The sequence below is a fragment of the Ascaphus truei genome, unplaced genomic scaffold (assembly GCF_040206685.1).
Source record: "Ascaphus truei isolate aAscTru1 unplaced genomic scaffold, aAscTru1.hap1 HAP1_SCAFFOLD_745, whole genome shotgun sequence".
Taxonomy (NCBI): domain Eukaryota; kingdom Metazoa; phylum Chordata; class Amphibia; order Anura; family Ascaphidae; genus Ascaphus; species Ascaphus truei.
In genome coordinates, this window is record NW_027457080.1 from 171,851 (window position 1) to 186,143 (window position 14,293).

Genomic DNA, 14,293 nt, shown 5'->3' on the forward strand with positions numbered 1-14,293 from the left:
AACCATGGTGACCTGTTAAGTTACCTATACATTTTGGGGTGGGGGCTTAAGGCCTCAGACCCCCAGGAGGAGCCCACATGTCATCGGGGTAGAAGGAGGAGGGGGTCTCATTGTGTTTCTTATGAGACCCCGCTAAGGGTTAGGGCCACTGCAAAGGGTGCCGACCAGGTTCTATATCCGTGATATTGATGTACAATGCCAGATATGTAAGCCATGTGGACCTTGCTGGACCAAGTTGTGCAGGGTCCATGAAAGCCTGTCCCGTTTGTGAAAAATAAAGAATGTTCATTTTCACCTAAAAGTCTCTCGCTCCCTTTTTTTCAACCTCCGCATCTACCTCCCGGCTCACACACCCAGCCAGCCGGACACCGGGCCTGAGATCCAGGTAACGAGAAGTCCGGCGCACAGCGCCTGCACTTACACATACACCTGTGCACCTCACTCCTAAGCCGGGGAAGGGGAGGGGTTACACGCGGTTCTGCCGCGGCTCGTTCGTCATATCTTCCATTTTTTACAGGCTGCAGTGTCTTCTCTCCAGGTGTCGGGCATAACCTAGTTATAGGGGACCATGTTAAAATGGGATAAGAAGCTAAAAGGAACACTAAGATAATGGGGAAGGGCATAGTTGCAGGCCTGTGACGTGTAAACGTGCTCACACGTGGGAGTTTTATTTATATATGTATATGTTCACGCCGGCAGGTTATTAACGGCACACTATTGAAAACAATGGTTAAGGAGAGAACGCACACGCGTCATTTGGTGATACCACGGGTAATAGGTCTGCAACATGTGTACAAGGCAGTTCAGAGCAATATACACAGGTCTCCCTGGCAGTGCGGGGGTTACACACGTCACGGCATATGTCAGTGCGTGTGCAAAATAATCATACGCTCTGGCAGTGCGGGGGTTACACACGGCATATCTCAGTGCGTGTGCAAAATAATCAGAGCCTCTGGCAGTGCGGGGGTTACACACGTCACGTCTCAGTGCGTGTGCAGAATGACCCTCTCTGGCAGTGCGGGGGTTACACACGTCACGTCTCAGTGCGTGTGCAGAATAATCAGACCCTCTCTGGCAGTGCGGGGGTTACACACGTCACGTCTCAGTGCGTGTGCAGAATAATCAGACCCTCTCTGGCAGTGCGGGGGTTACACACGTCACGTCTCAGTGCGTGTGCAGAATAATCAGCCCTATGGCAGTGCGGGGGTTACACACGTCACGTCTCAGTGCGTGTGCAGAATGACCCTCTGGCAGTGCGGGGGTTACACACGTCACGTCAGTGCGTGTGCAGAATAATCAGCCCTATGGCAGTGCGGGGGTTACACACGTCACGTCTCAGTGCGTGTGCAGAATAATCAGCCCTATGGCAGTGCGGGGGTTACACACGTCACGTCTCAGTGCGTGTGCAGAATAATCAGATCCTCTGGCAGTGCGGGGGTTACACACGTCACGTCTGCGTGTGCAGAATAATCAGACCCTCTCTGGCAGTGCGGGGGTTACACACGTCACGTCTCAGTGCGTGTGCAGAATAATCAGACCCTCTGGCAGTGCGGGGGTTACACACGTCACGTCTCAGTGCGTATGCAGAATAATCAGCCCTATGGCAGTGCGGGGGTTACACACGTCACGTCTCAGTGCGTGTGCAGAATAATCAGCCCTATGGCAGTGCGGGGGTTACACACGTCACGTCTCAGTGCGTGTGCAGAATAATCAGACCCTATGGCAGTGCGGGGGTTACACACGTCACGTCTCAGTGCGTGTGCAGAATAATCAGCCCTATGGCAGTGCGGGGGTTACACACGTCACGTCTCAGTGCGTGTGCAGAATAATCAGCCCTATGGCAGTGCGGGGGTTACACACGTCACGTCTCAGTGCGTGTGCAGAATAATCAGACCCTCTCTGGCAGTGCAGGGGGGGGTACAGTACCTGGCAAGCTCTGATTGGCCGGACCCTCTGAGAACTCTGCTCTCTGATTGGCCAGTGACTTTGGGCTCCCAGCTGTGTGTTTGCAGCTGGAAATAGTTACACAGTTGGGGGGAAATCGTTTCCTGTGTAACCCTTTCATCACCGGAGGTGTCTGCACTGTATGGCTGGCACTGCAGACCCTACACGCAGCATTACCGGGATCTCCCGCGGGGGGGGGGGATTACCGGGATCTCCTGCAGGGGGGGGGGGGTTATGTTGCCCACCCTGGCCCTACACGCAGCATTACCGGGATCTCCCGCGGGGGGGGGGGATTACCGGGATCTCCTGCAGGGGGGGGTTATGTTGCCCACCCTGGCCCTACACGCTGCATTACCGGGATCTCCCGTGGGGGGGGGGGGGGGGTTATGTTTCCAACCCTGAGAAAATGCATTTGTTTTTTAGATTATCCCACGTAACTGTGAACATACACGGCAGCGTTATATACTGTGCCTTCCTGGTCCCCAATGAATGAGTGCGTAATCCTGGGAGTGGTTATATAATCCGCATATATACAGTAAGGGAACCCAGAACTGCTCGGTGCGAGAATCCCAGCGGCGTCCTAAATATTAACGTCATACACATATATATCCGGGGTCGCAAACGCCGTCCTCAGCGGCCGCCGACAGGCTCGCTTTTATGGATATCCCTGCTTCAGCACAGGTGGCTCAATCAGTCTCTGTATTAGCACAGGTGACTCAATCAGTCTCTGCATTAGCACAGGTGGCTCAATCAGTCTGCTTCAGCACAGGTGGCTCAGTCTTTGATTGAGCCACTGATTAAGCCACCTGTGCTGAAGCAGAGATATCCACAGAAACTGGCCTGCTGGTGGCCCTTGGGGACTGCGTTTGAGCCCCCTGGTATATGCAGTATAGTAGGGTCAGGCCTTCCCTCACATGGGTAAATGGTGAGCCAAAATGGCTCTGATCTGGCGTGAAATTACCCCCGCCATTGTTTCACTAACTAAAGTACTGCATGCTGGGTAAGGGCGCTCTGTACGTAGCGTTATAGATAACTACTCTTTAGCACGCCTCCGCCCTCGTTCCTACCAATGGGAGTAAAGCTGTGCTAACGCGCTGTGTATCTGAGCCACTCATTCTGCAGGATGGTGTACCCTATATCCAATTCTTTTCTATCCCGTGCGCACCATGTGATGTTCGGCGCGCGCACCGCGTGACGTTCGGCGCGCGCACCGCGTGACGTTCGGCGCGCGCACCGCGTGACGTTCGGCGCGCGCACCGCGTGACGTTCGGCGCGCGCACCGCGTGACGTTCGGCGCGCGCACCGCGTGACGTTCGGCGCGCGCACCGCGTGACGTTCGGCGCGCGGCTGCTTTCTGAGGACATGCTGGTAAAAACATTACAACCAATTTAAGGTTTTGCAAAGCTACTTATTTCTTTATGTATAAAAATGTTTTACCTCTGGTTTCCATGCATGTCCTGGGCACAGAGTTATAACAATACGTGCGTACATTGAAAGAACAGGGTACGTTTCATGGACAGAGTTATAACAATACGTGCGTACATTGAAAGAACAGGGTACGTTTCGTGGACAGAGATAACAATACATGCGTACATTGAAAGAACAGGGTACGTTTCATGGACAGAGTTATAACAATACGTGCGTACATTGAAAGAACAGGGTACGTTTCGTAGACAGAGTTATAACAATACATGCGTACATTGAAAGAACAGGGTACGTTTCATGGACAGAGTTATAACAATACATGCGTACATTGAAAGAACGGTACGTTTCGTGGACAGAGTTATAACAATACATGCGTACATTGAAAGAACAGGGTACGTTTCGTGGACAGAGTTATAACAATACATGCGTACATTGAAAGAACAGGGTACGTTTCGTGGACAGAGTTATAACAATACATGCGTACATTGAAAGAACAGGGTACGTTTCATGGACAGAGTTATAACAATACATGCGTACATTGAAAGAACAGGGTACGTTTCGTGGACCGAGTTATAACAATACATGCGTACATTGAAAGAACGGTACGTTTCGTGGACAGAGTTATAACAATACGTGCGTACATTGAAAGAACAGGGTACGTTTCGTGGACAGAGTTATAACAATACATGCGTACATTGAAAGAACAGGGTACGTTTCGTGGACCGAGTTATAACAATACGTGCGTACATTGAAAGAACAGGGTACGTTTCGTGGACCGAGTTATAACAATACATGCGTACATTGAAAGAACAGGGTACGTTTCTTGGACAGAGTTATAACAATACGTGCGTACATTGAAAGAACAGGGTACGTTTCGTGGACAGAGTTATAACAATACATGCGTACATTGAAAGAACAGGGTACGTTTCGTGGACCGAGTTATAACAATACATGCGTACATTGAAAGAACAGGGTACGTTTCATGGACAGAGTTATAACAATACGTGCGTACATTGAAAGAACAGGGTACGTTTCGTGGACCGAGTTATAACAATACATGCGTACATTGAAAGAACGGTACGTTTCATGGACAGAGTTATAACAATACGTGCGTACATTGAAAGAACAGGGTACGTTTCGTGGACAGAGTTATAACAATACATGCGTACATTGAAAGAACAGGGTACGTTTCGTGGACAGAGTTATAACAATACATGCTTACATTGAAAGAACAGGGTACGTTTCATGGACAGAGTTATAACAATACATGCGTACATTGAAAGAACAGGGTACGTTTCGTGGACAGATAGAGTTGGAAAATTGTACACAGCAGATAAAAGGGCTGGCGAGTTTCAGATTGAAATAGGGAAGCTTTAACATCAGCGAGCGGCAGTGAGGGGCTCACACCCGTTGGCTGCCCTTCTGCTGGGGAGACTTTGTAACGGGGCGCCCCGTACTGCTTTAGTAGTACACGTGAAACCCAGGCTCACTGTAACAGGGCAATGCCTCGTAGAAATAGGTTATCGCTTTTTAAAGGTGCAATCCCATATAGCTGGCTAAAAAAACAACCTTTTGTAAAGTGTGTAACAATGTCATTGTCTTCCTTAAACAAATCTAACCTCGCTAAAAGTAATGCCTGACTTGTTTTTGTTCTCTGGAATTAATGACATTGGAGGGGTTAGTTTGTATCAACACATTAATAAACACACACTTACAGGCACACTGATACACACACACACACACACACACACACACACTTACAGGCACACTGATACACATACAGATATACACTTAGAGGCACACTAACACACGCACACAGGCACACAGGCACACAGGCACACACACAGGCACACTGAGGCACACTGATATACAGATATACACTTAGAGGCACACACACTAACACAGGCACACTGATACACACACACACACACACACACTGATACACGCACAGGCACACTAAGACACACACACACACTGATACACGCACAGGCACACTAAGACACACACACACACACTGATACACGCACAGGCACACTAATACACACACACTGATACACGCACAGGCACACTAATGCACGCAGAGGCACACTAATACACACACACTGATACACTTACAGGCACACTAATGCATGCACAGGCACACTAATACACACACTGATACACTTACAGGCACACTAATGCACGCACAGGCACACTAATACACACACTGATACACTTACAGGCACACTAATGCACGCACAGGCACACTGATACTGTACACACGCACAGGCACACTGATATACATACAATGATAATGATACACTCACACAAACTCACTGATAGACCCACAAAAAGGCAAAGTGAACCCTAAACACTGATATATACAACGATACACAGGTTTGCACATGTACACAAATACAGAGCCGAGGTCTGTAACTGTGTCATACGCCTATAATATATATTATCTCTTACTGTGCAAGCTATGTCTTGTATATAATGTATAACCCTGCTCACTTAATGTAACCGTGTATCTGTAACCATGTATCTGTCATCATAACTCTGTGCCCAGGACGTACGTGAAAACGAGCGGAAACTCTCACTGTGGGGCCTATGCAGAGAGCAGCGCTTTTTAAAATTGGAGAGGGGAATAAAAAGTAGCTTTAATGGAGAGTTTTATTCTCCATATGCAGAAATGGGCGAAATCCGCTATTTTTAGCATTACTGCATGTGGAGAATTGTAAATGAGGAGATGCGCGCAGCTGAAAGGGGAAGAAAAAAAAACCGCGCATTTTTTTCCCCTATAGCCGGCGAGCTCCTGCTTCTTGCCAACTTTAGTTGGCGGAGAAAATTGACGAAAATTGCGCCAAAAACAGCCGCTAGATGGCGAGCGCGCCTTTCTGAATTCGGATACTTTTCAGACTGGCGAGATGTAGTTTCTCGCCAGCCGCGCGGCGAGATTTTGAAATAGAAAAAAAAATGGCGCGTTTTCCCTAGCTCGCCATTTTCAGCTGTTTTTAGCGCGATTTTCTCCGGAAAATGGCGAGATTTCAAATAGCGCTGCTCTCTGCATGAGGCCCTGTATCCCTTCCTGGTAACACATTCTATAAATAAATAACTAAACCTGCTTACATACTGTTCTATAAACTGCTGACGTGTAAGCCTGTTGTCTTGTTGCATATAGGGGATATATAGGGGATATACGTCCCCTGCAGAACGCGCACCCACAACCCTGTTTATCGCTTCTTCAATGTTTTTCGGGTCCGGCGGTTGCCGCGGCATCAGCAGCGACCGTTCTGTAACATCTGTCTGGGGAGCGGCGGGTACACCGGCGCGCACCGGGTTAACCCCCGCGGTGCTGGGAAGGAGGTTACTGACAGACTTCCCAGCGCCCCTCCCGGCCCGAGTCGTTTGTTACATTTTTCAATGAAAAAACAAAAGCAGTCGCCACATTTAATAGCCTCCCGCAACAAAACGCGCGTCTCAGCGCTGTCTGCAGGGGTGGGATGGAACATTTTAATAACCGGTTCTTACCGCGGCGGTCGGCGTCTATCAGCATCTTTCCCCAGCATATCTTCTCCAAATGGCTGCATGGCGCCACGTACCCATGACGACGCGCGAAGTCTCGTTGCCATAGCAACGGGCATCACGTGGTGCGGTTACGTCGGCCATATTGAGAAGTTACGCAGGGAAAAGATGCCGGTAGACACCCCCCGCCCCAGGTAAGAGAATTAAGCACCGGTGAGAAGCGGCTGAATCCCACCGCTGCCTATCTCCCTGGGACTGCGGCTGTAACGGTCTGACTCCCGGAGCAGCGCACAAAGCAACACGGAACATGTACAGCGAGATCTGCCGCACTATATACTGCTGCTGAGTACCGCTGGCAGTGAAGGGGTTACCCCCCGGGATAAGTAACCAAAGCAAGCATTTGTTTTCCCATTTGGCGCAGCGAGTGCCACGGTGGTAAGGAATCGTGTCTTTGAAGTGGGAGAATCACTCGGATCGTCGCGCACCACGAAACCTAAATAAATACACTGAGCGTTACATGAGAGCGTAAATGATGGCGCGTTCCCCGTCTCCCCACTCACATATGGCCACACTCCTATATATGCGTCCACGAGGCCTTGATGCAAAGGTATCAGTTTCCTTCCTTATAAAAGTTCCCTCAGTCCGATGGAAAATAAGGATCTCTGTACTACTATATGTTGTGTCATTTTGTATGTTGCGCTGGCCGTTCTGTTTCTGTTTAACGATCTCTCTCTTGTTCTTCTCTGCTCAGTTTTTACATGTATGTATGTGTATGTGTGTATGTATGTGTATGTATATGTATGTATGTATGCATGTATGCACATGGAGGGCAGAATATTTTTGGAGATCCGTCGTTTGTGTGGTCACCTGTTTTTGGGCGGGATCTTTTATAAAAGCCCCCTCCCCCCCTCATCGGGAACAAGGGAGGGATTCTTCCCTGTCATTTGGAAGTGATCACATATGGGAAAACTTGACCTCTGACCTCCGGACCCTCCACTCTGGGGGGGGGGGGGGGGTTCACACGCATTCTTGGCAGAGCGGAAACCAGCTGTCTGATTGCTCTCAGATCTGAGGGGGTTTCTACCCCAGAGTAGGCTGCATGGGACAGTGCGAGATGCACAGGAAACTTAAGTTACTTACTGTCTGAGAGGCGTGACCGCATGTGTTCTGTATCATGGGATGTGTGACCGCGTGTGTTCTGTATCATGGGATGTGTGACCGTGTGTGTTCTGTATCATGGGATGTGTGACCGCGTGTGTTCTGTATCATGGGATGTGTGACCGCGTGTGTTCTGTATCATGGGATGTGTGACCGCGTGTGTTCTGTAACATGGGTTGTGTGAGAGGTGTGACAGCGTGTGTTCTGTATCATGGGATGTGTGAGATGTGTGACAGCGCGTGTGTTTTGTATCATGAGATGTGTGAGAGGTGTGACACACGTGTGTTCTGTATCATGGGATGTGTGAGAGGTGTGACACACGTGTGTTCTGTATCATGGGATGTGTGAGAGGTGTGACACACGTGTGTTCTGTATCATGGGATGTGTGAGAGTCGTGACACACGTGTGTTCTGTATCATGGGATGTGTGACAGCGTGTGTTCTGTATCATGGGATGTGTGAGGTGTGACACACGTGTGTTCTGTATCATGGGATGTGTGAGAGTCGTGACACACGTGTGTTCTGTATCATGGGATGTGTGAGAGGTGTGACCGCGTGTGTTCTGTATCATGGGATGTGTGACAGCGTGTGTTCTGTATCATGGGATGTGTGACAGCGTGTGTTCTGTATCATGGGATGTGTGACCGCGTGTGTTCTGTATCATGGGATGTGTGACCGCGTGTGTTCTGTATCATGGGATGTGTGACCGCGTGTGTTCTGTATCATGGGATGTGTGACCGCGTGTGTTCTGTATCATGGGATGTGTGACAGCGTGTGTTCTGTATCATGGGATGTGTGACCGCGTGTGTTCTGTATCATGGGATGTGTGACCGCGTGTGTTCTGTAACATGGGATGTGTGACCGCGTGTGTTCTGTATCATGGGATGTGTGACCGCGTGTGTTCTGTAACATGGGATGTGTGAGAGGTGTGACAGCGCGTGTGTTCTGTATCATGGGATGTGTGAGATGTGTGACAGCGCGTGTGTTTTGTATCATGAGATGTGTGACCGCGTGTGTTCTGTAACATGGGTTGTGTGAGAGGTGTGACAGCGTGTGTTCTGTATCATGGGATGTGTGACCGCGTGTGTTCTGTATCATGGGATGTGTGACCGCGTGTGTTCTGTAACATGAGATGTGTGAGAGGTGTGACAGCGTGTGTTCTGTATCATGGGATGTGTTGAGATGTGTGAAAGCGCGTGTGTTCTGTATCATGGGATGTGAGAGGTGTGACAGCGTGTGTTCTGTATCATGGGATGTGTGAGATGTGTGACCGCGTGTGTTCTGTATCATGGGATGTGTGACAGCGTGTGTTCTGTATCATGGGATGTGTGAGAGGTGTGACACACGTGTGTTCTGTATCATGGGATGTGTGACCGCGTGTGTTCTGTAACATGGGATGTGTGAGAGGTGTGACCGCGCGTGTTCTGTATCATGGGATGTGTGAGAGGTGTGACCGCGTGTGTTCTGTATCATGGAATGTGTGAGAGGTGTGACCGCGTGTGTTCTGTATCATGGGATGTGTGAGAGGTGTGACCGCGTGTGTTCTGTATCATGGGATGTGTGAGATGTGTGACAGCGTGTGTTCTGTATCATGGGATGTGTGAGAGGTGTGACAGCGTGTGTTCTGTATCATGGGATGTGTGAGATGTGTGACAGCGTGTGTTCTGTATCATGGGATGTGTGAGAGGTGTGACCGCGTGTGTTCTGTATCATGGGATGTGTGAGAGGTGTGACACACGTGTGTTCTGTATCATGGGATGTGTGAGAGTCGTGACACACGTGTGTTCTGTATCATGGGATGTGTGAGAGGTGTGACCGCGTGTGTTCTGTATCATGGGATGTGTGACCGCGTGTGTTCTGTATCATGGGATGTGTGAGAGGTGTGACCGCGTGTGTTCTGTATCATGGGATGCGTGAGAGGTGTGACCGCGTGTGTTCTGTATCATGGGATGCGTGAGAGTTGTGACAGCGCGTGTGTTCTGTATCATGGGATGTGTGAGAGGTGTGACACACGTGTGTTCTGTATCATGTGATGTGTGACAGCGTGTGTTCTGTATCATAGGATGTGTAAGAGGTGTGAACGCGCGTGTTCTGTATCATGGGATGCGTGAGAGGTGTGACCGCGTGTGTTCTGTATCATGCTTCCTTCCACATTGCTATGGGAAATACGACCATTCACCCAGTAGCCCAAGCACGCTGCCTAGGGGTCACACTTGATTCCTCTCTCTCATTCTCCTCTCATATTCAAAACATTTCTAAAACCTGTCGCTTTTTCCTCCGCAATATAACAAAGATACGCCCTTTCCTCTGTTGCTCGACTGCTAAAACTCTGACTCAGGCCCTCATTCTCTCCCGTCTTGATTACTGTAACCTCCTGCTGTCCGGCCTTCCTGCCTCTCACCTGTCTCCCCTACAATCTATCCTAAACGCTGCTGCCAGAATCACTCTACTCTTTCCGAGATCTGTCTCAGCATCTCCCCTCATGAAATCCCTCTCCTGGCTTCCGATCAAATCCCGCATCTCACACTCCATTCTTCTCCTCACTTTTAAAGCTTTACACTCCTCTGCCCCTCCTTACATCTCAGCCCTAATTTCTCGCTATGCACCATCCCGACTCTTGCGTTCTGCTCAAGGATGTCTTCTTTCTACCCCCTTTGTATCTAAAGCCCTCTCCCGCCTTAAACCTTTCTCACTTTCTGCCCCGCACCTCTGGAATACCCTTCCCCTCAATACCCGACTAGCCCCCTCTCTATCCACCTTTAAGACCCACCTTAAGACACATCTACTTAAAGAAGCATATGAGTAGCACTGGATAATCATGGACACATGACACAAAGCTTGGCCCCCTGCAGAAGCACTTACTAGTATTCCCTCCTACTGTCTCTGTACGTTCTCCCTACCTACCAATTAGATTGTAAGCTCCTCGGAGCAGGGACTCCTTCCTTAATGTTACTTTTACAGTATGTCTGAAGCACTTATTCCCATGATCTGTTATTTATATTTGTTATTTATATGACATGTATTACTACTGTGAAGCGCTATGTACATTTTATGGCGCTATACAAATAAAGACATACATACATACACACATGGGATGTGTGACAGCGCGTGTTCTGTATCATGGGATGTGTGAGAGGTGTGACCGCGTGTGTTCTGTATCATGGGATGTGTGACAGCGTGTGTTCTGTATCATGGGATGTGTGAACGCGCGTGTTCTGTATCATGGGATGTGTGAGAGGTGTGACACACGTGTGTTCTGTATCATGGGATGTGTGAGAGGCGTGTGTTCTGTATCATGGGAAGTGTGAGAGGCGTGTGTTCTGTATCATGGGATGTGTGAGAGGCGTGACATCCTAGTCCATCACGGATTGGCCAGTTCCTCTGAGCCGCAGTTTACGGATCAGTCCTGTTGCTGAAAATCCGTCTGCCGGATCCAGAGTCCGAACCTGCAAACTGAACCCCAAACCCCCCCATGTCAGATTAGATATAAACACGTTCCGTGGGCCGGATTTACCTTAATTCCGAGACCCGTGGAGGCATTTTAAAGAACCTGCACGGGCTAACGTTTCTGAAATCCGACCGGATCCGCGTGTGGATCAGACTTGTTCTGGAAAGCCCGGGAAAATCAGCGGACCGGGGTCGCACAGGCTCGCCCCTCTCTGGGGGGGAGGAAGGAGTTAGTGGGATAAATGCTGCCACACCCTGACAGGTCCTGGTACTGCAACTTAGTCACATGCGTCGGCTGCTGCGTCCACAGTGCAGGAGATGACGCGAGTTCCAAACAAACACTAGGACGCCAATTTGCATGTCTATAGTGTGCGAGCGCGTGCACAAGTGTGACAGGGTTCACGCGACAACTTTGCTTGAATTTGCCGCGGTGACGGGAGCGGTTCACCCTATGAGGGCAAAACCAGCTCCGTGACGTCACGGCCGCGCCCCCCGCCACGCCTCCCCGTCGCCTCTGCCTGCAGGAAAGGCAATCTCTCCTGCTGCTGGCGAGCGTGACGCCGGGACCTGAGCCGCGTTAATTTCCGCTCCGGGGACCCCCTGCTTCCCGAGATACTGACCTCCGCAGGGGGGGGGGGGGCTGTAGCAGTTCAGCCATGGCGGCATAAATGTCCCGCGTCTCGCGGGCCAATAAGAATCAGTGACGTCACCCCTTGCGGCTTCCTATTGGCCCGCGTAACTGGGACATTTAAACCTGCAGGAGATCGCGCCGCACACGCCAGAGGTCGGTATCTCGGGAAGCAGGCGGTCACAGGGGCTGACATGAACGTGGATCCGCGCCGGAGACCCCCCCCCTCCCCCCGCTTCAATCCTGTAATAAAAAATACATACAAATTGTGCTGTGCTGCTTAAGAGAAGCCTTCTTCTCCCCAGAATCCTTTGCGAGTTTAACGCGTGTAATGTTAGTATCCTGTCCCCGAACACGTCCTGCGCGGTTTTATTGTTTTCTAGTGTTTCCAGTTTGGGAAACCCCCTGTTAAAGAACTTTAAAGTGAATTAATGAATGGTTCGTCTGTATGTGTTTACCCATAACCCTTTGCAAAAACAACGCTAAAACAAAGAAAAACATTGGGGCGAAAACTGGTAAAAGGGGAAAAGAAATGAGAAAAAATGTTTCTCCTAAAACACACAGGTTGTGTAATTTGTGTCATAGTGAACAGTATTGAGATTGTGATTCTTACAGGTCGTACTGTATTTCTCCCCCCACCCCGCACTCACACACAGCCTCACTCACACAGAACCTCACTCACACGCAGCCTCTCTCACTCACACGCAGCCTCACTCACTCACACGCAGCCTCACTCACACGCAGCCTCACTCACACGCAGCCTCTCTCACTCACACGCAGCCTCTCTCACTCACACGCAGCCTCACTCACTCACACGCAGCCTCTCTCACTCACATGCAGCCTCACTCACACGCAGCCTCTCTCACTCACACGCAGCCTGTCTCACTCACACGCAGCCTCACTCACTCACACGCAGCCTCTCTCACTCACACGCAGCCTGTCTCACTCACACGCAGGCTCTCTCACTCACACGCAGCCTCTCTCACTCACACGCAGCCTCTCACTCACACAGAACCTCACTCAAACGCAGCCTTTCTCACTCAGACGCAGCCTCACTCATTCACACGCAGCCTCACCTACACGCAGACTCACTCACACGCAGCCTCACTCATTCACAAACAGCCTTACTCACACGCAGCCTCACTCCCTCACACGCAGCCTCACTCCCTCACACGCAGCCTCACTCACACACACAGCCTCACTTACACACACACTGCCACACACACACACTGCCTCACACACACACACTGCCTCACACACACACACTGCCTCACACACACACACACACACACACACACACACACTTACTGTGCTTCTATCTTCCATCAACAGGAAGAACCCAAGAGCAAGTCTAAGGTGTGCGCCAATGTGTTCTGTGGGGCCGGCAGGGAGTGCGCGGTGACGGAGAAGGGGGACCCCACCTGTCTGTGTATTGAGGTGAGCTGAGGGGTACGAGGTGCCAGGGAGGGACGAGTTTTATTTCACTCTTTATTTTAGTTTTTCAATACAAATAATCAATAAGCGATCTGGGAAGAATAAAGGGTATATGGGGTATAAACTCCTAATATAAGCGTGCAGCTTACACCAACAGAAACATGCGTGCAGCTTACACCAACAGAAACAAGCGTGCAGCGTACACCAACAGAAACAAGCGTGCAGCACACCAACAGAAACAAGCGGTGCAGCGTACACCAACAGAAACAAGCGTGCAGCGTACACCAACAGAAACAAGCGTGCAGCGTACACAACAGAAACAAGCGTGCAGCGTACACCAACAGAAACAAGCGTGCAGCGTACACCAACAGAAACAAGCGTGCAGCGTACACCAACAGAAACAAGCGTGCAGCGTACACCAACAGAAACAAGCGTGCAGCGTACACCAACAGAAACAAGCGTGCAGCGTACACCAACAGAAACAAGCGTGCAGCGCACACCAACAGAAACAAGCGTGCAGCGCACACCAACAGAAACAAGCGTTGCAGCGTACTTATGAACACCGCTATTGCACAGAAATGAGAGAGACAGACAGACAGACAGGAGAGAGACAGACAGGCAGGAGAGAGACAGACAGACAGGAGAGAGAGAGACAGACAGGAGAGAGAGAGACAGACAGGGAGAGAGAGAGACAGACAGGAGAGAGAGAGACAGGCAGGAGAGAGAGAGACAGACAGGAGAGAGAGAGACAGAA

General features: G+C 50.1%; 1 long non-coding RNA gene across 1 annotated transcript in view; it reads left to right on the top strand.

The window, feature by feature from the left end:
• The window catches only part of LOC142486110 (uncharacterized), a 54,691-nt gene extending 41,096 nt beyond the window's left edge, over window positions 1-13,595 (top strand). Inside the window, exon 3 of the long non-coding RNA XR_012798802.1 lies at window positions 13,438-13,595. This is a non-coding gene — a long non-coding RNA (uncharacterized LOC142486110). The remainder of the gene's footprint in view (window positions 1-13,437) is intronic.
• Window positions 13,596-14,293: the final 698 nt, after the last annotated feature.